This window comes from Balaenoptera physalus (genome assembly GCF_965194825.1).
Source record: "Balaenoptera physalus genome assembly, chromosome: 9".
Lineage (NCBI taxonomy): Eukaryota > Metazoa > Chordata > Mammalia > Artiodactyla > Balaenopteridae > Balaenoptera > Balaenoptera physalus.
In genome coordinates this window covers 30190895-30216081 of record NC_138888.1, presented here as the reverse complement: position 1 = coordinate 30216081, position 25187 = coordinate 30190895, and the positions used below count along the sequence as shown (strand labels likewise).

The 25187-nt window shown below is 37.4% G+C and overlaps 1 long non-coding RNA gene across 1 annotated transcript; it reads right to left on the bottom strand.

The window, feature by feature from the left end:
- Positions 1–816: 816 nt before the first annotated feature.
- LOC309666928 lies at positions 817–24000 on the bottom strand. The gene is made up of 2 exons (XR_014267352.1): positions 12061–24000; positions 817–2194 (listed from the first exon to the last, which is right to left on the bottom strand). It is a non-coding gene; the product is annotated as an uncharacterized lncRNA (long non-coding RNA).
- Positions 24001–25187: the final 1187 nt, after the last annotated feature.

Below are 25187 nucleotides of genomic sequence, written 5' to 3'. Positions count from 1 at the left end.
TATGTATGTGTCTGTCACTCTATTTGAAAAATAAGAAGGATGGAGAGGCATACCATGTTCTTGAGGGGTTTCCCTCCACTCTCCTGACATCTGGGACTTTACATGACTGTATCAGGTGGGTGGGGTGGAGGGAGAAGTGATATTTAATTGCAGATTGTCATGATATTGAGTAGTAGACCTGTTCATTATCTCTAATTCCTGCAGGGGGGAGGAATGAAAGGAAGAGGACAGGCAAACCGAATGACATTAAAAGTCACTGAATTGGCATCCAGAATTACCTAAAGGGGACAAAAAACTGGGAGTGTGATGAATAATGTGACAGTGGGCAAACAGGTTATAGATACTTAATGTCACAACATATAATTGAGAGAAAGAGTAAAAAGCAAGGCGATAAGCAGGGCATCACGTAACAAAATACAGACGGAAAGAAGGATTCGTGGCACAACACTCAGTGTATTGAGGCTAAAAACTCAAAATTTCTTAAATATTTTCATAAAGTCCATAAAAATCATACTAGAAAAATAAAACCTAATTTTTCAAGTTGTTGAGAAAGAAAAGGGACAATTACGGTTAACTGGGACATTAATGTAGTCAGAATGCAAGAATGATGTGTGAGATGATAAACCAACCTGTGAGCAAATTAGGAATTTTCACAAACCAGAAGAAATCTGGAAACTGTCAACGTGAGGAATTTTTCTATGAGTTCTATGCAAAAGGAATCTATGGCAACCAAAGACAATCAATGTAGGAAGAAGGAGAATTGAAGAAAAGCAGAATCAAAGGCGGCTTCATTGCCAAAGACAAGAAAAGCTAGAATACCTTTCCAAATTTCTATATTCAATACTAACAAATACACTATGATGTACCAGGCACCCTTCACAGTACCCTACAGATGTGAGATCTTGAACCCACAAAACAACCCTATACAACAGTTACACTATGAGTATCATCCCCAGATGAAACGGGTGGATGAAGAAACTGAAACCCCGAAGTTTAGGTATTTTTTTCAAGATAATCAGCTGGTAAATGGGAGAGCAAATCTGAACTCAGTATCCATGCTTTTAACCTCTATGCTATATTAACCAACATTTACCCTCAGCACAGTCTGGAAGGCTAGCACATTTTTGTCATTCAAACACATGCACATAATGATCACTACTGTATATTAGAGCTAACGTCCTCCAGTGATCACCCAATTATTAAGTTGCCCTTATTTAAATATTTTTATCCTCCTCTCTTTTTCTCTTCATTCATAAAGCAAGCATTTATTGACTGTTTATTCTCTCCATAGATGTATGTTTGACTCCATGGGAAACACAAAAGTTGTAGAATGTAGTTTCTGCTTTCAAAGACTGTGTACTAACCGAAGAAGGCAGCTGCTGGAGCAATCTCTACATTTCAGTGGCTTCTCACAATAAAATGTTACTTTCCCCATGCTGGTGAGGCTTGCATGGGCGGGGAGACAGAATTCAGGACTCTGCTCCAGAGTTGATTAGAAGGGCACTTTCTTCCTCCTGGTTTCTGCCCTCCTTCAGGAGCTGGCTCCATTCAGCTTCTTGGTGGGAAAAGAAAGGAGAATCACCTTTGGGAGGCTGGTAAGCGTCAGGCAAGAGGGGCACACCTGGGCGGCACTCCCATTCCATTGGCCATCTCTCAGGAGTAAAATTACACGGGACGGGAAGACATGCTCAAAGTGAGCCAAGAAATGTTGCTGCAGCCCAAAGTCGGGAAAAGACTCTGCTGGCTTTTACATTTGGTACCAAACATGCATCAGTGAGAATTTAGAAACGAAAGTAGAAACTGCTGTAGGATGTTCAATTGGGAAGGGATTTAATATAATGATCAGAGATTTACAAAACCAATGGAAGAGTGGATTACACAAAGGCCAAAGAAGTTGCTGCTAATGTTCAGGAAATCAGGAAGCGCGGGCATCTCAGGGAGATGACCTGTTGATGACTTCACTGCCTGTAGCCTTCCAGTAGATGGTTTCCCGGAAATGCTGGCAAAATCCTCACATCTGTCTTCTGGCCCTCTGCTGAAGTCCATATGCCTTCTGGCCACGACCGAGCAATGATGGTTCTTCCTCTCTTTCTCAGGCAAATCTCACACAGGGACCTCAATTCCCAGACCTTAAACAGGAGCCTGGTGGCAAGGACATCCGGGAAATGTGGTTTTCAGGCCTTCAGCTCCTGCACTACAGGAAAGAACAAAGAAGGGTGTGGAAATGGTTCCAAGATGCCAATAGACAGCGCATGCAGAGGAAGCATTTTTGTTTTCTTTATAAAAGTTTCATTTTGGAAATGAGAAATGGAAAACTCTGTGTGTCAGAATCCTATGTATTAGAGCTGCATTTATTCAGTCTTTCAGAGTTGTTAAACTCCCTTCTACGCTTCAGAGTCAGTTGGGGGGGTGGGATGGGGAGGGTGGGAAGGAGGGAGATGCAGGAGGGAGGAGATATGGGAACGTGTGTATATGTGTAGCTGATTCACTTTGTTATAAAGCAGAAACTAACACACCATTGTGAAGCAATTATACTTCAATAAAGATGTTTAAAAAAAAAGTATATTAGGGAAGGTAACACATATTGCATTTGTATTTGAGAAACTGTGCTTTATTTGGGGGTTAAGAGTGATTTGTTTCCTAAGAAGTTCTGAAGAGAACAAATAAATAAATCTAAAAGTTATTAGCTTTAGCACAGATACCATCTATCTACCATTACATTGATGGGCAGTAACCAGTCAATGAAATAAATCAGTATTAACATGTAATCATTACCAGCAGCAGTGGCCTCAGTCCTGTCTCTAATTTTAGCTTCAGACTCCCAGGGAAAGGTTAGTTGTATCATGGACTCGGTGTTATTGGTGATTTGAGAGGAGATTGGGAGGGGGGTCTCTGCAATGGGCCTTGCTTAGTACAGTGAGGGATATATACATATATGTATATATATGTATATATATTAACTTTGCTTGAATTCTCTGGTTGCTATTATTTTAAACCATAGTTTCAATTCAATTTTAATAGTTCTTGGTGACTTTGTTGCTTTATCACTCTCTGTGCTGAAGCAATCCCATAGCTTAGAAGGTATCCTTAGGGAGGATTACAGTGAAGCAAGTAAGTTGCAGATCACTATGTGTAAATAGAACAATCAGGAGTCTAGGGAAACACATAAATGTAAGCCTCTGCCTATGCCTGCATATAGAAATGGAGGTTGTGCAAAACCATTGGTGCAAATGTCACTTTCTGGTTGGTGAGCTTGACCAAATGGTTCATAGGGCCTAATCGAGTTTGATAGCTCTAGGTATCAATGTGAGCAAACTCTAAGCATGTCTGCTTCAACTGTGTCTTCTATGGAGCTGAAGGCAGAATGGAAGCATTTTGCTTTTATTATGAACGATGAGTACATATTTGCTAATGTTTATTAGAAAAGAATAATAATAACTAACACATATAATGTGACTCTCAAATACTGGATAGGGACTATTATCCACATTTTACAGATGCATTCATCTGCAATGCAGATAAGTTAATAAGTTGCCCAAAGTCAGAGGTGGAATTAGTCTGGTTTCAAAGTCCAAGCTCTTTTTTTTTTTTTTAACTTTTTATTTTATATTGGAGTGTATCCAATTAACACTGTTGTGATAGTTTCAGGTGCATAGCAAAGCGACTCAACCATACATATACATGTATCCATTCTCTTCCAAAGTCCAAGCTCTTAATCAATATGATGATATATGGTCCACAACTGTAGTTATTTTGATTGCCTCAGTGCACATGAATCATCTGCCTAAGTGTCCAGAAATATCATCCTTGCTGAAGAAGTTTTTATAGGAAGAGATGAAATCAGCTACCATATCTTTTTTTTTTTTTTTAATAAATTTACTTATTTATTTTTGGTTGTGTTGGGTCTTCATTGCTGCGCGGGCTTTCCCTACTTGCGGTGAGTGGGGGCTATTCTTCGTTGTGGTGTGCGGGCTTCTCATTGCAGTGGCTTCTCTTGTTGAGGAGCACAGGCTCTAGGCGCATGGACTTCAGTAGTTGTGGCACGTGGGCTCAGTAGTTGTAGCTCACGGGCTCTAGAGCACAGGCTCAGTAGTTGTGTCTCGCAGGCTCTAGAGTGCAGGCTCAGTAGTTGTGGCACATGGGCTTAGTTGCTCCGCGGCATGTTGGATCTTCCCTGATCAGGGCTCGAACCTGTGTCCCCTGCATTGGCAGGCAGATTCTTAACCACTGTGCCACCAGGGAAGTCCCCTATCTTATCTATTTTCACAATCCTGAATTAAGGGAATAAAGCTAGTTCTCCCCTTGAGTGATTCCCCTCCTTGTTGAAAATGGTTGTTTTCCTATTACAATTGAAGTGCAAGCAGGGGTGGAGAATACGGGAGATAGCCTTTAGTGAGACTTTCTCCAGGAACACGTTATGAATTAGAACACTAATATGAAAAGTTATCTTAGAGAGTCAAGGTAATTCTAGGCCATGACTTTATAATTTCATCGTGAATCTATTTATCTATCTATCTATCTATAATCTTAATGCAAATCTATGTCTATCTAATATGCCAATTGGAAGGCACTATTAGTAATAGGAAGAGATTGGAATCAACATAAATGTCTACTAATAGTGTAGTTGTTAAGTAAATGATAGTATATACTAATAATGAAATGTCTAATTTAAAAATTAAAGAAGCACTCTATATATTAAGGGAAAGATATTTGGAATATACCATTTAGGTATAAAGCAAGGTTGAGAGAAATGAATATATTGTGTTACCATTTATATAAAAAAGATAAGAAAAGAGAGGAGTTATAACTATTGGCTTACACAGGCATAAAATTTTTCTGGAAAAATAAACAAGAAAATAGTGATAGATGTTGCCTAGGAGGTTATAGGAACTGAGAAGATAGAGAATAGGATGGAAGAAGGACTCTTCACTATATGCCTTTATATCTTTTAAAATGTCTGAACCATGGAAATATATTCCGTATATTTAAAACTGATTAAAAATTTAAAAGAATTATTTTTTGAATACTTTGGTATAGACTACTATAGCTAGGTGCTCTGGATGGTGGGTGATAGAAGAGACAAGATTCTCAAAATCTTGATTTGGGCAAAAAAAGCATACACCACTTAACACTTAGCAAGCAACATATAAGGAAACACAAATTAGGACACAACAAACTGCTGCCACAGGTGCTGCGGGCGTGCAGAACAGTGGCATGCAGAGAATGTGCTGAGCATAATCAGAGATGTCTTCCTGAGGGAATTGAATTGCAGGCCTTGGTTTGCGAGAACAGAGATATGGTGTCATAAACAGTGTGGCCTTGAACATGCAGCATTGTGGTAACTACCATCAAGTGTGGAGAACCAAAGGAAAGTCTTTAAAGTCATGGAGTGAGATTGAGATGCTGGTGCTTGAAGAGGGTGGAACACTAGTGGCTTGAGTCTTGAATCACAAGAACAAAAGAAAGGGGCCATGTTCATCTTATTTATGTAAGAGCTGAGCTTGGTCTTGGTTTATATTTATTTTCTACCCTGCTATCTAACTGGATTCTATTATTGTTTGTAATAGCTTTCCATCAACTCTCTTAGGCATTCCAGGTACATATTTATATCATTTACAAAAGGTAATCATTTTATTTCTTCCTTTCCAATTTTTATGTCTCTGGTTTCTTTCTTTACTCACATTGGCTGGTACCTCCAATATAATTTTGAATAACTGTAGTGTACTTTCTTCTTCCTAATTTAGAGGGAATCATCTAGCTGGCTATTACATAAGATATACTCCCTCATGTTAAGGAGCAATTAAGTTATGTTAACTAAGTCCTTAAGTTTTGTTTGTTTGTTTGTTTTTTTAATAAGAGTGGATATTGAATTATGTTAAATATCTTTTCAGAATCTATGGAAATAATATTTTTCTCTTTTAGATCAATGAATACAATGTATTATAATATCAATAATAGATTTACATTATTGAACCATCCTTGCATTTCTGGAGTTATCTTCACTAGATTATAATATTCTCTTCTTTTAGGATGTTGCTATATTCTTTTTGTCAATATTTTATTCAAAAATTTTACAGTAACATTCATAAATGAGAGAGCCATACAGTTTTCTGTCAGAGGATATAGTAGACAGACTTTAAGAGAACTTCCAGTGTTGATGTCCTTGTATGATTAACTTCCCTTGATTGTGGGATGGATACATGACTTGCTTCTAACCAACAGAATATGGCAAAGGTGATGGGATATAACTCTCATACTTACATTACCTTAAATAAATCCCCATGTTGCTAACAAATTTTTTTAGAATCTTTTCCTCTATTGATGGCTTTGTAAAAGCAAATTGCCATGAATTCTACAGCCACAAAGAAGTGAATTCTGCTGAAAACCTAAATGATCTTGGAAACAGATTTTTCCCTAATCAGGCATCCATTTAAGAATGCATCATAGACGATATGTTTATGGCAGAGAACCCCACTAAGCCGTGCCTGGGCTCCTGACCCATGGAAAATGTGAGATTTTAAATGTGTGTTGTTTCAGGCTGCTAAATTTGTGATAATTTATTATGCAGTGCAAAAACTAATACAGGGATAGTCCTTATTAGGCTTTGTCATAAAGGTATGTTTATCTTTAAATTTTCTCTTTGAGTAAGTTGTTGCTAAGAACTTTCTAATTTCCTGGGGGGGGTGCGTTTTCTTGTTGCTTTTGTCAATTTCTAGTTTCACTGCATTGTGATCAGGTAATGTTTTCTGTATTACTTTTACTTTTCGGAGTATACTAAGATTTTCTGTCTTGTCCAGTATGATTGATGTCTGTGAAAGGTTTATGGGCACTTGAAAATAAGATGGATTCTCTATTTTCATGGTTTAGTATTTGATATACATATATCACGTGACTTCTGACGTTAAATATTGCTGTTAAGATCTATGAGAGAAGAATGATTTGTTTTTCTCCCATTTGAGTGATATCTTTTCCCAGCTGCACAAAGGATTTTTTTAAGTCTAGTAACTTTACTAAAAATATTCAGGTGTTGAATATCCATAACAGCTGACCTGCTCTTTATATTTATATTCAAGTGCTTTTTATTTTAAAATGTTTTCTTGAATTGTATCTTTCAATATTTGATCTACTCCATTTTACCTCTTTCGTAGACAGCAGTTATGCATATGGTATATTTCCTTTTCCTATTTTCTATTTCCAACATTTTCTCTCTAATTCTTTTTAACTATTTCAATTGTATTTTGTTTATTTTTGTCATTCCTCTAATGTGTCCATTACTGTTTTTTCTCCAATGTTTATTCACTTTTTTGAAAAATAAATTTATTTATTTATTTATTTGTTTTTGGCTAAGTTGAGTCTTTGTTGCCGCACGTGGGCTTTCTCTAGTTGTGGCGAGCGGGAGTTACTCTTTGTTGCAGTGCGTGGGCTCCCCATTGCGGTGGCTTCTCTTGTTGTGGAGCACGGGCTCTAGGCCTGCAGGCTTCAGTAGTTGTGGCATGTGGGCTTCAGTAGTTGTGGCTCGTGGGCTCCAGAGCACAGGCTCAGTAGTTGTGGCGCAAGGGCTTAGTTGCTCCTCGGCACGTGGGATCCTCCTGGACCAGGGCTTGAACCCGTGTCCCCTGCATTGGCAGGCAGATTCTTAACCACTGTGCCACCAGGGAAGCCCTTTATTCACTTTTGAGGTCCTTCTAACTCCTTCCTCATTTGTTGAAGCTTTTATTTTTCCTACGTTCGTATTGAATTATGCTACTTTAATTGCTACTATTAGTTCTTTTCTATTCCCCAAATTCTTGCTCTTCTGTTTTGTCGTCATTCACTTAAAAAATTTCTATAGCAAAATATTTGTTTAAAATTTAGTCTGTTCCATGACAACATTTTTTTTAACCTGGCAAGTGGTTTGTTAATAGAATTTGTTGCTTGTTTCCTCCTTTATTTTTATGGCTTCTCTGCATAGATGTGTGCTAACTACTTCTTTTTTTATTTTAATTATTATATAAATTCAGTGTTTGTGGCCCTGTTATACTAAGAGTTTCCTGTAGGTGGAGTGGGACAAGGTAGCACTCTAGAGTAGCTGTTTTATTTGTTTGCTTGTTTGTTTGTTTTCTTCATAACACAGATCCTGCCGTATCCCCAGTTACTACAAACCTACGTTGCTTCATGAAGATATGGCTTTCTGTATGATTCTTTTTTGTAACTCTTTCTCTTTCTCTGACTTAATCATTCTCTGTGGTGAGGGATGAGAAATGGTGGTTTCTGCTTTTAACTAGCTCACTCCTGTTTCTGTACCCTCTTTTGAAGATATAGGCAAACATTTTGACCCTCATGTGTAACTGTCCCCTTCATGAAGTTGTTTGGTGAACACTATTGTAGATATGCATTCAGAAATCTGCCACCATCATGTTCTGACTCTGCACTGTTCTCCACTTCCTTCTCTACAGCTTCCGTGTAAACACTACGACTTTGGCAAGCTTTAGAAATTTTCTGACTCCAAGTGTTATCAGAAATGAAATGTATGCTTTTATATTTAATTTTGCTTGTTTTCTTTTCGATAGTACCCAAAAATAAAAGTGGAGAATCCTGACTATAAATTGCCATGTTCATATCAAAAGTCATTAAGGGCTCCTTGAGTGACTTCTGATCAGCTACCTCTAGGAAACTTACATCACCTCTACAGAGTAACAGTATATTTACTGTATCATGGCAAACATCTGGTTTTATTTATTTTTTTATTTTTTCTGTCCTGCTTCCTCTCCCTCATACTGTGATTATGATGGGGCCATCAATTGCATTACTATACTTCCTGAATACAAGGGTAGGCACATAATTTTATCCCTTTAAGCAAAGTACTTAGCCCAGTTTAGGCATATGACCCAAGCAGCATCAATCAGAGTTCTTTAGGGAGATTATTATAGAGAGTGAGAGGAAATGATTTTTTTTTTTTCTTTCCGCATTTCAAGCTATACAAATCCTGGTTGAATAAGTGAATAGATGGCTCCTCAGTGCTATGAAGAAAATAAAGCAGGCTAAGGTGATAGAAAGTGACTGGATGGCAGTGGCTCTTTTAGATATTGGAGACACAAAGGGACTCTCTAAGGGAGTGACATTAAGTGATACAAACCTCACAGGAAAGAATAAGTCCAGCAAAGACTTGGAGAAGAATATTCCAGGAAGTGGGACTACCAAGTATAAAGGCTTCAAAATGGAAACAAGCTGGAGGAAGAGCAAGAAGTCCAGAGTGGCTGGAGTGGACTGAGGGCAGAGGAAAGTGTTAGAACATGAGTCTGGAGAAAAAGGCAGTGGTCGGAAGAGTTAAGACCTTGCAGGCCATACGAAAGAGCTTGGATTTTATTCTTGCTATCATGGGATGCTATTGGCAGACTTTTAAGCAAGGTGAGATATGAACTTATTTGTTTTAAAAGATCACTATGACTGTTCTCCTGAGAACAGGTTCCAGGAGGACAAGAATGGAATTTGGGAGACCAATAAGGAGGAAGTTCCTGCATTCATTTAAAAGGTGATGGGCGTGTGAACTAACAATCCAGCATTCAACTAGAGGTAAGGTTGTTTCCCTTGAGAAACGAATTTAACAAAGTGTCAGGAATGTCCCACCACCATCATTGCGGGGCTCTTTCCCTAGTCTTTGGCCACTGTGTAGCCACAGAGGACCAATGAAATGGTCAGTTCACTTCCCAAGGGCTTTGATGAATGCTTGTTTAATGTCGCCTCCAGAAACTTCTGGTAGGGGCAAATACAGGATACGAATATTCCCCCAAGGTAACATTACACGGTATCTCCAATTGTTACCTTCCATTCTATTTTCCATCTTGATTTATGCTCTGCTCTAAGTCTACCCAGACTCACCAGAAAGGGTTATACAATGAGCACAGATTACAACATAGTTTAAGTAACTCAATGCCAACATAGAGTGTCTGATATTTCCTGCCACTTGATAAAATTTAATAATACAACCCCTCTCATTATAAAAGTCTCACAGATGAAGTCCTTATACAATAAGTCAAACCAACTTTTTTCCCATAAATAAATTTAATCCCCCCAAAACAAATCTTCCCTCCCTTGATCCCACCGGGAGATGAAGATCTGCAATATTAAAGTCTTCATACCAAAGCCATGACCCTCTCCTTCTTCCCATTCTATCGCTGGAGCCTTTGTAGCAACTTCAGTAAATTACAAAGCTGGATCACTCCAACTCCAAACTTGGTATATTTTTTACTTTTCCAAAATTCCTTACAATGAAAGCACCCATAAGAACATTGCTAATCTAACCCCATATACAGTCAATACTGAATAATAAATCATTAAAGTGTCAATGTCATTATGTGATAGGAATGGTTTCTGGAATAAGAGCCTTGGACCCACAGATATCCTACAAAAGCCTCTCATCAAACTCTGAATAAATTTAACTCCAGACCATGGCCTCTAGGGGACCACATGATCTCATGCCCTACTCTCCAAAGTCATCTTCTCATTTGACATGTCCAGAAACACAGAGAGTGGTCAATCCTTCCTAGTTCGCCCAGGACTTTCCTTATTTTAGCACTGAAAGTCCTGAGAACCCCCTCAGTGATGGGCAAACTGGGATGGATGGTCACTCCACCACCGGCTTGCCTGCTTCTTCTCACACACGCAGGCTGGTTTCTCAGCACAAAACTTTCCTCTCCCAGGTGTTTCTCTGGCTCACTCCTTCTCATCATATAAATAATTGTATCCTCCTCTAGCATAAAAACTCCATGAAATATTTATTCCTCTCTACTCTATCCCAACTGAACATTGCCTAACACATGGCAGACTTCTCCCAAAGATTTGCTGAGTAAATGAATCATTTTTTTATTCTATTCTAGACTTTATGTCCTAAACCATAGGCACCCTAATCATCACTACCAACACAAACCACAATTTCATTCATTCATTGAACAATTTAAAATTTCAGAACTAGTAAAATTTTATGGACTATGGCAAGCCAGCAAGTGGGGGAAGTCAGTGAATTCAGTTAATCTCTGATGAAAGGCTTAACCAGATGGCCGAACCATTTAACTGGTACTTAATGAAGAGACTGCATCCTTCATGTCCTTTTGGAGCTGTGATGACTCACCTTCCCTTCTCTAATGTGAATTAGTCCTTTGAAATGGGGATGCCTTCCATAAATATTGCCTGTAGTCCTGCACAGGGCAGAAGACTCACTGTGTCCTTGAACCCTTATTTGGAGCATACCCAGTACCAGATGCCTCAAAAAAGTTCCTAACATTTCCTCAAGTCCTGGATTTTTTGTTGCTATTTCTAAGATTTTCCAAAATAGAATTGCTCCCTGACCTACAGATTTGTTCAGCTCAAATTACTGCACTATTTAGAAACCCTCCCCTCTTCCTTTCTAATGTTCCAACAATGTTCTTAGGCTCTTGAGCCACTTCTGGAAGCCCTATACACCATAAGGATGGCAGATGATTTTATAATCTACGCCTCCACCTCCAAAGAATATTAGGCATGAGAGGCTGGGATGCAGAGAGGTCATCTTTTACTTTAAATTCCATTCTTATATTGCCAGATATAAGGCTTGATATCTTGAAAGTCCCTCCTAGCAATGGATGACTGACCTCATTTATACAGAGCGAAGGAAGTCAGAAAGAGAAAAACAAATATTGTATATTAACGCATATATGTGGAATCTAAAAAAAATGGTATAGATGATCTTATTTACAAAGCAGAAATAAAGACACAGATGTAGAGGACAAACATATGGTTACCAAGGGGGAAAGGGGGGAGTGGGATGAATTGGGAGATTGGGATTGACATAGACACACTATTGATACTATGTATAAAATAGATAACTAATGAGAACCTGCTGTACAGCACAGGGAACTCTACTCAGTGTTCTGTGGTGACCTAAATGGGAAGGAAATCCAAAAAAGAGGGGATATATGTATACGTATAGCTGATTCACTTTGCTGTACAGCAGAAACTAACACAACATTGTAAAGCAACTATACTCCAATAAAAAAAAAACAAAAAACAAAAAAACTAATTGGAAGGAACCTCACCCAGACTCACCTCTCCTTAGCCTTACAGATAAACGGAGGGCTGGAGGCGTGGAGATGCAGGGATCGGGTGGCTACCTTACTATACTTCCAGAAGGTTCTCTAATGACTCTGCCAGGAAGGTAGGTGGACCCCTGATGATAAGAAGATTGAAACAGTCTATTTTAAAATAGGCACTGGGAACCTGGCTACAGAATGTTTACTGTGTCGTCTCTTGGAGGTGACTCAGTGGGCAGGCATCTCCTGGAGGCCGGCCAGGAGAGCCTTTCTGGGAGTGACACTCACCACTTCCCACACCGCCTGCCTTCCTGCCGCCGAGCCTGCAGTGAAGGAGGAGAGTCGGCTAGTCTATCAAAGGCGCTATCAAAACCTTCGGGGAGCATGACAAAAAGGTCAAGGGCGAGATCACAGTTTATTTTCAAATTCTGTCTCTCAAAACCAGGTTTCTCCCTAAAACGCATGTTCCTCCTTGGAGGAAGAGTGTGATGTTGGTTTGTTGCTTGTGAAAAGATGCCCTTGTGTATCATTGTGATGGAAGCACTCTCAAGGAGTGTAGGGCTTCCGTTGTTCAGGAGTGAGCCCTTCTTTCCCACCTGGCACAAGGCTGGAATTTCAAAGGTAGACCTCAGCCCCCCTTCCCTAGGGTCCCCCCTCAACAGGCCTCAATCCTCCTCCACCTCAGGGGCTCTGGTCCGGGCTGTAAGAAATGAAACCTATTTCCCAATGTGTTTTCTTTCTTTTTTAATAAAAATATCAAAGGCAGACTTATCAGTGGCTGAAGAAGGAAAGCTGTGGCAAAGGCTATTTTTTAACTGGAACATGCCCCGTGCTGTGCCACGCTCATCCAGGGGCGGCGGAAGATTGATGGCTGGACATGTGGAGGGAACTGCCACTGATTGAAATCAGACAACTGCAAGCTGTGAGGGGGAGCCAGGGGAAACCATTCTAACCGCAGCCATCTAGTCTTAGCACATTCGAACAGGGTTTTTCCTCCGCCTGCCGTCTGCAGCCCAGAGCTCAGAGGAGCTCGGCAACAGGAGGCTGAGGGCAGAATGAGGGGCTGGGATAGCCTCCAGGCTGCACAAACCTCTGTGTCTCTACCCCACCTGCACCTTCGTAAAAAGCCCATGCCCATCAGAACCCTCCCCCGCCGCCAATGACCCATCCCGGGCCTTAGGACTCCATAGGAAAAACAAGCAGTCAACTGTCACGAGCAGACAGGAGAGATAAAAATGATACACTCCACTGTTTCCCTGGCCTCAATCCCTGATGCTACCGTCCTTTAATTTGCTGCAGGATTCTTTTATTTGCTTGTCAATGGGCAGGGGCTGAGAGGAAGGAAGAGTCATGGGAAATTGTCAGGGCGTTACTTAGTACCCGTCACCAGGATCACAGCCAGAGTTCAGGGTTGTTAACAATTGTGCAGCTATGCACTTGAACTGAGACATTTTTATTTCATTAGGGGTGTCAGTTTACAGCCATTAGCTAAGCAGATTGGCCAGGACCGAAAGGCCTTTTTTGTGCCTTATCACCAGATCTCGCTTCCATTATTCCCCTCTTTAAAGAAGAGAGAAAGGGAGGGAGAGCGGCTTTAAACACATTATGTTTTGTGACTTGTCTCTATCCTCTGGCCCCAACAGTCTACAATAGGTTTTATTAGAAATGATTATTTAAATTCCTGCTCTGGACCCTATCGATCTACCATGTATAATGGTTCCCAGATCACGGAAAGTAGCAGAGAGGGTCTCCAATGGGCTGACATAATGTCAGTGACAATTCATTTTTTTGCCAGTTAGGATGCTGGTTTAATATCCTGAAAAAGGCACTTAACACCACCCTTTCATAACATCTGTCAGGGCCAGTCCAGTGGCCTGTTTCTCACACTGTGGGTCCCTAGGCAGTTTGGGGCCTTTCTCTGAAACAGGCTTCTCTCAGAGGCCTCGGAATTCCTCAGACATTCAACCACCCCCAGCCCCGGGGCCCAACACTAGCACACCAGCTGTTACAACTTTCCAGGACACTCCTAAATTTTCTAAATGTGTGCCATATAAAAATAAAATTTAGGACGGTGAGTGTTCAGGAGCTCTGTATGTAGGGATATAACTCTTCCAACGTCTCAGCCCCCATTATTTCCACATTCTTCTACCGTACTTGCAGCTTCATCTTGGTCCTCAGAACAGTTCAGTGGGAATCTCGAGACTGAAGATTTAGGTCAGGTGATCATTTTTTCCCTTTTCTTCCTAACCTTTTTTTGAAGTCACGTTTTTATTTGGAAATTTTTTTTACAATACTGAACTGTTGAAAGAAAATTATACTCTACACTGGGATTCAGCAATTGTTAAAATTTCATCTCACTTGCTATCATTTGCTCTCTCTCTCTCACACTGTTAAACTCACACATACCCTCACACACAAACGCACTCACATGCAGAATCACACTCACACACATACAGACAACATACACACTCACGCACCTTTTTCTGAACCATTTGAACGTGAGCTGCAGACACCCTGACACTTTAATTACATCAGTGAGCATTTCCTAAGAACCATATAACAATACCGTATCACACCTAAGAAAATTTTTGGCAATAATTTCATGATAGAACTTACTATCCATTCCATATTCACATATCCCCAGTAGACTTTTATAGCTATTTTCCTTTTAATCCGAGATCCAGTCAAGAGTCATACATACACTGCATCTGGTTGTTTTCTGTTTTGTTTTGTTTTTTTTGATGACTTTTGTAAGAATCCAGGTCAGTTGTCTTTTAGAATGTACCTCCATATTTCTGGTAAATTTTGTTACTGAAATATAACATACAGTAAAGTACACAAGTTTTAAGTGAATTGTTCCATTAATTTTTACAAAATGAACACACCTATGTAATTTGTACCCAGATCAAGTTATTCAACGTTACTTGAACCCATAAGCCTCACTCAAGCTCCATTCTAGTCATTGCCCTCTGCAAAAAGTAACCACTATTCTGACTTCTATCACCATAGATTAATTTTCCTACCCCTCATTCTTCAAACCATATTCAGTTACTGTTACAGGGGACATGGAGAGTCTACCTTGGCTAGAGTCCTGATGAGATCTCTTTTAAGCACATACTGCACCAAAATTGATCTCTCTTCTATTTCAGAGCCCTGCTATAAACCTGTCTTTAAACATAATTATGCAAATGCCTCTGAATTTGCATTTTCTGGTGAAATAAAAACATTTTAAGTAATTTTTCCCTCCTTCAAGCTGCAATTCTGTCATAGGGCTCTTTATAAATGTTTTAAGAACTTGTAATATTGTTAAAGTTTTCATATCGTTTCTCAATTGAATAATAGCTTGGGAAGATATTATGTTAGTTGCACTGTAATCCTTGGCCGGTATAGCAGTAATGTTTCTTAAATAAGAATAAAAACGTAAGTAAGTTAGACCTTAGGATACGTTCTAGATGCTCTCTCCTTATCTTTAGGGAATTAGAACATAAAGCAAAAAGAAGATCACTGAATGGAATACATCATTATGTTATAACCAAAAAATTGTTACTTGGACAGAGCAATTGAAAACAGGTTCTCCGTGAATAAGCAATGAAAAGAACACTTCATATGGCCACGGCCTTTACTTGAAGCCATGGCTTCTCTGATGATTTATTTTTGCCAAGATGTAAAGAATTATTTGTGTCTTTTAAAAGCTATATTCCACATTTTTTATAGTTGTTGAGCCTCTCTGCTCATAATATTTGGGGAATGACATTTCACACTAAAATTTCAAGTATTAGGAGATTAACTGATGATTTTTAAGCATCCATTTTATATTTATACTACATGTGTAATCACCTTCCATCTGACTGAATTTGACAACAGAGGGCTGGTAGTTACCTCTTTATTGTGGTTCTTTATTTGTTTTATTTTTTTATAAATTTATTTATTTATTTGGCTGCCTTGGGTCTTCGTTGCTGAGCGCGGCTTTCTCTAGTTGAGGCGAGCGGGTCTTCGTTGAGGTGCACGGGTTTCTCATTGCGGTGGCTTCTCTTGTTGCGGAGCACAGGCTCTAGATGCGCGGGCTTCAGTAGTTGGGGCACGCAGGCTTAGTTGCTCCGCGGCATGTGGGATCTTCCCGGACCAGGGCTCGAACCTGTGTCCCCTGCTTTGGCAGGCGGATTCTTAACCACTGCGCCACCAGGGAAGTCCCTATTGTAGTTCTTTAATTCCTTGATAAATATTAGAGTTTTGACTCTGAATATAATCATATGTTAGAAGCCTGCTTGTAACCCAAAGGGAACAAAGCTCAGAGTTGTCTCAAGTTGATTTACAGTCTTCGAATGCCACAAATTACAGTATTTAAGAACTGGACCAGAATCATCATTTTGAAGGAAAAAACAAGAGTTCAGATAAAATTGGAGCAGGTATTAGGATTTGATGTCACACACTTATAGAGAGGATCCTGAAATCTTTTTTTAATTGAAATATAGTTGGCATATAATATTATATTAGTTTCAGGTGTACAACATAGTGGTTCAACATTTATATACATTATGAAATGATCACTATGTTAAGTCTAGAAGCCATCTGTCACCATACAAAGCTATCACAATATCATTGACCATATTCCCTATGCTGTACATTATATCCTCATGACTCATTTGTAACTTTTAGTCCCCTTCACTTATATCGCCCAACCCCCCATCCCCCCTTCTGACAACCACTAGTTTGTTCTCTGTATCTATGGTCTGTTTCTGTTTTGTCTTGTTTGTTCATTTGTTTTGTTTTCTAGATTCCACATATAAGTGAAATCTTATAGTATTTGTCTTTCTCTGTCTGACTTATTGAGCTTAGTGTAATATCCTCCAAGTCCATCCATATTGTTGCAAATGGCAAAATTTCATTCTTTTTTATAGCTGAGCAGTATTCTACTTTACATATATATATACCACATCTTCTTTATCCATTCATCTATCCTTGGATGCTTAAGTCACTTCCATATCTTTGACTATTGTAAATAATGCTGCAGTGAACATAAGGGTACACATATCTCTTCAAATTAGTGTTTTCATTTCCTGCTGATAGGTTAGGGAGGGTCCTGAAATCTTTAAATTAATATGAGTTTAGGAAGTTGTGTTTATTATCTCATTTTAAGTAATGGCCTCTTCAACCACATTAAGGAGTCTGACCAATTTCCAAATTAAACCTGATAGCAGCTACTACAAACTCTGTCAAACCCTCACACATACTCCACATTATCCAAGACGAATTTGTTTCTGACATTTGTAGAAATCCTAATAGGTTGCAGTTTTAAGGAACTCTTCCTCAACTCTTCTCATTCAAGTTATCATTCTCTTTTCTCTACATAACTTGTTAACTGGTTTCTCTAAGTAAGGGAATAAAGTGCAATTATTAACCTTCCATTCAAAAGCCTTGAAGTAGAATTATCAGTTTTAACCTTTGTTAGGTAACAACACAACAATTATATATAATTTTAGTATTTAAGTGTCATCAATTTTCTGTCATATAAGCAAAAGAAAAGAAATACAATATAAAACAATAAAAAATATTCTAACTGTTGCAACAAGCCTAGAAGTCAGTTGTTATTGGTAAGCAGCAGATATTTCTACAACTCATATAACAGTTACATGTTGCAATATATTTCATACACTTGCAGAAAGCAATGATCTGGAGTTTTCAGTACACAGTGAAACAGTAAGATCTCTATTGTGATTTAATATTAAATGTCTTCTTGTTTAACAATTTTATAATAAGTATCTTGTGTTTTTAATGATACAAAAATGGAGTGTTGAAATATATTATAAGGAATATATTTCCTGACAAATATAATGCTTATTACTTTTATCATGGTTAATTTGCTGTAAAATGCTGATGCTCAATGAAACAAGGAGAAAAAGAGAATTGAAAAACAGAAACATGCAAAGAAATAGTCTTTCAAATATGAAATTGATGTTAATAATAGTAGCTAATATTTACAGTTACCTTCATAGAAAATATATAGTTATTTTTAGTGGGAAGTGATCTTAGAGAAATGTTCATTAACATTTTATTTTATAATCAAAGACACTAAAATAATGTGATTTGCCCAAGTTCACACAGGGAGATAATGAAAATTTGAAAATCTATTCACTCAGCTAATATTTTCTTAGTCTCTGGATTCCTAGTCCGTTGATTTTTCTTCTATTCTAGAAGAGTGCTTTGGTTGCAAATAGCATAAATTTCGACTCAGACTGGCCTAAAAAATAAAGGGTATTTGTTCGCTCATGTGACTGAGGCAGTTCTAGAGGAAGCATGGTTATCTTATCTATATGTTTTATCTCCCCTTATACCCACTTCATACTTTGATTTGCTGCACATAATCCTAAGGATAAGTGCTTTCTCATCTACAATGCAGAGGAGAGAAAGTGAGAAGGAAAAAGAGTCAAATTGGATTATATGCCCATCCCTGGCTCTACTAGGTGGCCATAAAGGCTAAAAAGATTGTTCTAGAAAGAGTTGCTATTTCTATAACAAATTTTTACTGACTTTTGAATAAAACTGTAAGGTAAAAATATAGTTTTGAATAAGATTATGTGGATGTTTTTCTCACTACTTTCTGTTGATGTTATTTTTGCTGCAGTGGTGATAAGAACACAGCATAAATTCTACCCTCAACACATTTTTGAGTGCATAAGAAATATTGTTAAATATGAGCTCAATGTTTTACAAGACATCTCTAGAACTTGTCCATCTTGTATAACTGAAACCTTATGCCTGTTGAACAAGTCCCTATTTCCCCCTCCCCCAGCCCCTGCCAACCATATTACTCTCTTTTTCTATGAATTGGACTATTTTAGATACCTCATGCAATGGTATCATGCAGTGTTTGTCCTTCTGTCATTGGCTTACTTCACTTAGCCAAATGTCTTCCTGGTTCATCCATGTTGTCACATTTGGCAGAATTTTAATATTCCATCGTAAATATATATGACATTTTTTTATCCATAAATTTGTCAGTGGACACTTTGCTTATTTCTGTATCTTGGCTATTGTAAATAATGCTGCCATGAACAGGGGAATGAAGGTATCTTTTTGAGATCCTAATTTCAATTCTTTGGGATACACCCCCAGAAGTGTGATTGCTGGATCATATGGTAGGTCTATTTTCAATTTTTTTGATAAATAACCTCATTTTTTAAATTGGAAAACTACTTGAATAGACATTTCGCCAAAGGAGACACACAAATGGCCAACAAGTATATGAAAAGATGCACAACATCACTAATCATCAGCAAAATGTAAATCAAAACCATGATGAGGTATTACCTCACACCTGTTAGGATGGCTATCATTAAAAATATATATATATATATATATATACATATTAATAACAAGCATTGGAGAGGCTGGACCTTGTACACTGTTGGTGGAGGGGTAATGTCGTGCAGGCACGGTGAAAAATGGTATTGAGGTTCCTCAAAAAAAGGAGGTAGTTGTATTTTTATGCTGCCTTAATCCCTCTCCCTTAAATACTCATCATTGACTGCCAAAACAGAAGAAAAATTGAGAATAAGAGAGATATATGTGTGGTGTTTTGGTGGGATAAGCCAGAAAAAAAATTTTTTTAAAGGAAAAAGGAGAAAGAAGAGGAAAACAGAAATGAAAGCTTTCTAGGCAAACCAGGAAAGAGGAAGCAGTTTGAAGTAAATTCAGAATTTAAGGTCATTAAATACTAGAAACATCAACAGTCATGAGACTACCATCCATAACATCAATGATACTTTCACTTAAATTCAAGAATTGTTATTTTCTGACTTATACGGGTTCTAAGTCTAAGCATAAAAGACAAAACAAAAGAAGGAAAAGTGTAGATGTGACCCTAGTACACCAAAATATGCAAGGGCACCAAACTTCAAATATACATTTTATGTAGATATTTGCCAGAAAATAAGGTAAATTTTAATGTTTTTCTCTTCTTTACATCAAAATGAAGATTTCATTGAAATAAGAAAGATATGCTTCAATCAAGGACAAACTTAGTGGTAGAAGATATTTAAAGTTAAATTACTTCTCAGTCTCCAGCTTACTGGAGATTCTCCAGCTTACTTGATTACTTTGCTTTACTATGTAAGAAAGCAACAAGGCAATAGAGAAAATGGAAAGGAGAAAAGATTTTATACATATGGAAGAAAGTGGGGAAACACCATGGAGGACATTGGGGAACCATTTCCATCTATCATTTCCATCCAAAGGCATTCCCTACCATATATACACTTCTATATATAAAATAGATAATCAACAAGGACCTACTGTATAGCACAGGGAACTCTACTTAATACTCTGTAATAACCTATATGGGAAAAGAATCTGAAAAAGAATAGATATATGTATAGGTATAATTGAATCACTTTGTTGTACACCTGAAACTAACACAGCATTGTAAATCAACTATACTCCATTATAAAATAATAATAAAAAAACAAAGGCATTCCCCAAATTTGACATATTATCCCAAGCTTCTTGCTTCATCCATGCCCTGTGCCCTGTGATAATTAGTCACAGAAGCCTAGCAGATCATGGACTGGTTTGATTTTTTTTCAGTGATATTTTCTGAATATAGTTATTTTCTCTAAATTAGTTTTGAGAAAGTATAAAAAATTGGCTTGGTTTTGTTTCAAAATGTTCTTCTAAAACAGTGTGATCTAACAAGAGTTCCTTTTTTACTATCTCCCATTCTTTAACCCTTTTGCTATTTGGCTTTCAACCCCAAATGTTAAATTGAAACTGTTCTTTCAAAAATCACCAGTGATCTCCTAATCACCCAATTCCGAAGCTTTCCTTTATCCCTATCTTTTTCAACTTCTCCGTAGTCAGCAGTTCTCAAACGTGCCCAACTACCACGCGATTCTAATGTGAAGCTAAGATTGATTATTATAGCTGGTCATCATAATAATCACCCAAATTCTCTCAAAACTCTTTCTTCCCTCCACCTTGGTGATTATGCCTTGAGTCTTCTGCTGTACTTCTAAACACTTCCATGTCTGTTTCTCTTCCTGCCTCTCTAAATCCTAATTGCATTTTTCTCTTCGTCCATACTCAAAGTTTTTCAAAACCCCTTTCAAGTCAACACCACGTGCTCTAGCTTCTTTCCAGAACTCCAGAACTAACCACCTGAATATTCTAATAATCTCTCAAATTAAAATTTATCATGTCTTTGCTCACCAGACCCACCTTTTTCCCCTTGCCAAACACCTCATCTTCCTGATTTTAAATAATAAAAATAAAATTTAAAAATTTTTAAAAGGTGATGTCAAAGCCTTGCAAGAGACAAATAGAATAAGAATTTTGAGGTCTGAGCCTGAGCATCAGCATTTTTAAAAGCTCCCAGGTATTATAATGTGAAGGTTGAGAAATACTAATCAAAATTCAGTATTTCATGAACACACTCTGCTTTTACAGATTTTTTCCCTTCCTCTAGAGCATGACTCCTCCAAATGCCAACTATAGAAATGCTGCATATTATCCTAGGAAGTCTGTCTCAAACATTCCTTCTTTCTTAGATATTTTCAGGTTCTTATTGCCAGGCATACTCTCCCACCTTTTAAAAATCTAAATAGCAGTCTCTAACTCTCTCGTTACAGAAATCAAATTATGCCATGTATCATAGTAGCTTGTCAGTTTGTTCTATTTCTTCATTGAATGGAAACTCAAGAGCAGTGGTCCTCACACTTTAGCATACATAAAAATTGCTGGAAAAATAGTTAAACTTCATATTTCCAGGCCAAACCATCCAAAATTCTTATTCAGTAACTTGGATGGTGCCTAAGTTATTGACATACACATAGGCAGCTCTGCTGAAGACCATTCTAGAATCACGCCTTGAGAAACATTCTCTCAGACCAAAAATAGGTCTCTCAGTGTCTTTCTCACTATACTCTGAATGCCTAGCAGCACCCTGCATGTAATAGATGCTCACTATACAGTGAATAACTGGGTCAACATTGGTGCTTGATTAATGAGTCACCTTTCCCCGGTATAATGAACTTCAAGCCTTTATTCCCTCATTGGCTGGCTATAATTCCTCAAGACCTCAAAGCACTTGGTGAAACTGTATGATAAACCAGCAGCAATAGTAGTGCTTTTCCAGACCCTCCCTTACCATGTGTCACTAATGCTATTCCCATAGATGCAGTGTACTTCCAAATCTGTTCTATCTTATCCATGAAATAAGTTGAGAATTTCTCACAGTGAGAAACACTTGACTTTGTTACTGTGCCAAAGTGCTCTGAATTAATCACACTGACCACAGATTGGAGTAGTTCCACCGGTCTGGATTTCATAGTTATTTAAAGCTGAGCAGACAAGAATTGCTAAGCTATGGAAAAGGAACTCACATACTCTCTGAGGCATAATCAATTGGATTAGGAGTCTGTCTTCTGAAGCTGGTCATGTAATTTTGCCCCTTCTGAATTTTCCCAGTCACCAGTCATTAGGCCTTTTAATTGAAGAGAAGGTGACTTGCCCACATGATTCAATAGGTGAAAATATTTATAATGCAATTATTAGCAAATTTAATTGTAAGAATGATATTTCTGTGTCAAATCCAAATGTTAAAAATTATAGACTTGCCTTCAGATTCCTTAGAGAGCAACAAAATTGTTTTCTTTGATTTAGACTATAATGCGAAATGCAATGCTATGTTGTTCTTTATATCACTACGGCTTAGTGTGAGAATGTTTTCATTAAGGTAGAAAGCAATAAAGAAAGAAATTTGAAAAAGTTTGACCTGATTGTATTACCACCGCTTTATCCTCCAGCAGCCTTTTTAATTAAGAAAGAGCAACCATTATATAAAATCAAAGTGGAAAAACCAGGAAGCAGGAAATATTTTTAAAGCATTGTGTTGTTTTAAGATTACCCAAAGAAAACATGACAAAATGAATTAAAACTTAATTATACTATTACTGCTAGAGTAAAAAGTTGCTTTTAAGTCAGTTTTATACCTTTATTAACAGTTTTATAGATTTATTTCCCATTTAAAAACACTGGCAATATTATAATCAAATAACTGTTTTAACTTCAGTAATGTGAGAACTAGGATAATTGAGATGTATGAACATCTAGATCTCACTGAGTTCAGAGAGAGATACAAATCTAGATGATAGAGACTATGGAATAATTTATTGATGGAAAGTATGATGTAAACTTATTTCTTCTTTCTGTGCAAGATGCTTTGATGGCCCCTGGGATGATTTTTATCCTCAGGATATATTCAGGACAGTAACAGTAGTTGGCTTTTGTGTATCATCGTTTTATATAATTTATGTTTGTACCTTATTGGTTATGAGATCATACATTTATTTAACAAAAATTTTTTGAATTCCACTACCTGTTGAGGAGAAAGTCAAATAAAGCAGAGTCCCACAGGAACTCACGATCTAATGGAAAAGAGATTAAAAGATAAACAAATAATTTCAACCCATCAAGAGTGTAATCACAGTGGCTTGTACAGGGTGTAATGGGATTACAGAAGAGGCAGAACATAGCTCCTTAGTGAACTGGGGAGAAGGCTCAACAAAAGTGATTGAACTGAGTCTTAACGGTATAAGCAGGTGTCTGCCTGATGTGTGAAAGAAGTAGAAGCTTTAAACCAAGCAAAAAACAGAGTTTTCCCAATGAGGAGGTTCAAAAAATGATAGTTTCTTGGGGGAACTCCAAGTTGTTCTATGGTAGGAACACAAGTTGTATGTGGAGGAATTACAGGAGACTCTATCATAACAAATATTATATGCTGTGCCAGGGGGCTGGCTTCTGTCTTAGGCTATGGAGGCTCTGAAGAATTTTAACCGGAGAAGTGACATGATCCCATTTGTTTTATTATTTTTTAAACATCTTTGTTGAGGTTTTATTGACATACAATAAACTATTTTTTGCATGGAATTTTATATATATATATATATATATATATATATATATATATATATATATATATACACACATATATATATATATCCATAACCACAATCAAGGTAGTGAACATATCCATCACTCCAGAAAGTTCCCTTGAGCCCTTTTATCAGCCCTCTCTGCTCCTCTCTCCCACAACCAAATCCAGGAGACCAACAAACAACTGATCTTTCTGTCAGTATAGATTAATGTTTCCTAGAATTTTACATGAATGGAATCAAATAACGTGTACTCATTTTGTCTGGCTTCTTTCACTCAACATAATTATTCTGAGATTTGTCAGTGCTCTATATATCAGTGGTTCATTCCCTTTTATTACTGAGTAGTATTTCATTATATAAACATACCACAATTTGTTTATCCATTTGACTATTGATGAACATGTAGGTTGTTTCCTGTTTTGGGCTGTTACAAATAAAGGTGCTACGGATATTCATGCGTAGGTCTTTGTAAGAACATATGTTTTTATTGCCTTGTGTAAATAACTAGAAGTGGAATGGCTAGATGATATGATAGGTCATGTTTAACTTTTTAAAACATTGTCAAATAGTTTTCCAGTGTAATTGTGCCATTTTACATTTGTGTCAATAGTGTATGAGAATTCCAGTCCCTCCATATCCTCACCAACACTTGGTGTGGTCAGACTTCTAAGTTTTAGCAATTTAAAGAAGTATGTAGTGCTAATCGCTGTGGTTTAAATATGTATTTCCCTAATGACTACATTACTGATATTGAGTATATTTTTGTGTGTTTATTTGCTACTTATATAACTTCTTTGATGAAGTGTCTATTCAAATCTTTTGCCTGTTTTTTAATTGGTATTTTTGTTTCCTTATTACACTTTTAGAGTTTCTTATATATTCTGAATACAAGTTCTTTATCATATATATGATTTTCAAATATTTTCTCCCAGTATATATCTTCTTTTGTGAAGAGTAGATGTTTTAAATTTTTATGAAGTCGAGTTCTTCAATGTGTTCTTTTATGAACCATGCTTTTGGTGTCAATTCTAAAAAATGATTGCCTAACCCAAGGTCGCAAAGATTTTCTCCTACTTTTTTTCTACAGGTTTATAGTTCTAGGTTTTATATTTTTGTGTGTGATTCATTTTGAGTTAATATTTGTATATTGTGCCGGATGTGGAGAGAAGTGTTTTGTTTTTTTGTTTTTTTTAATATGGATATCTAATTGCCC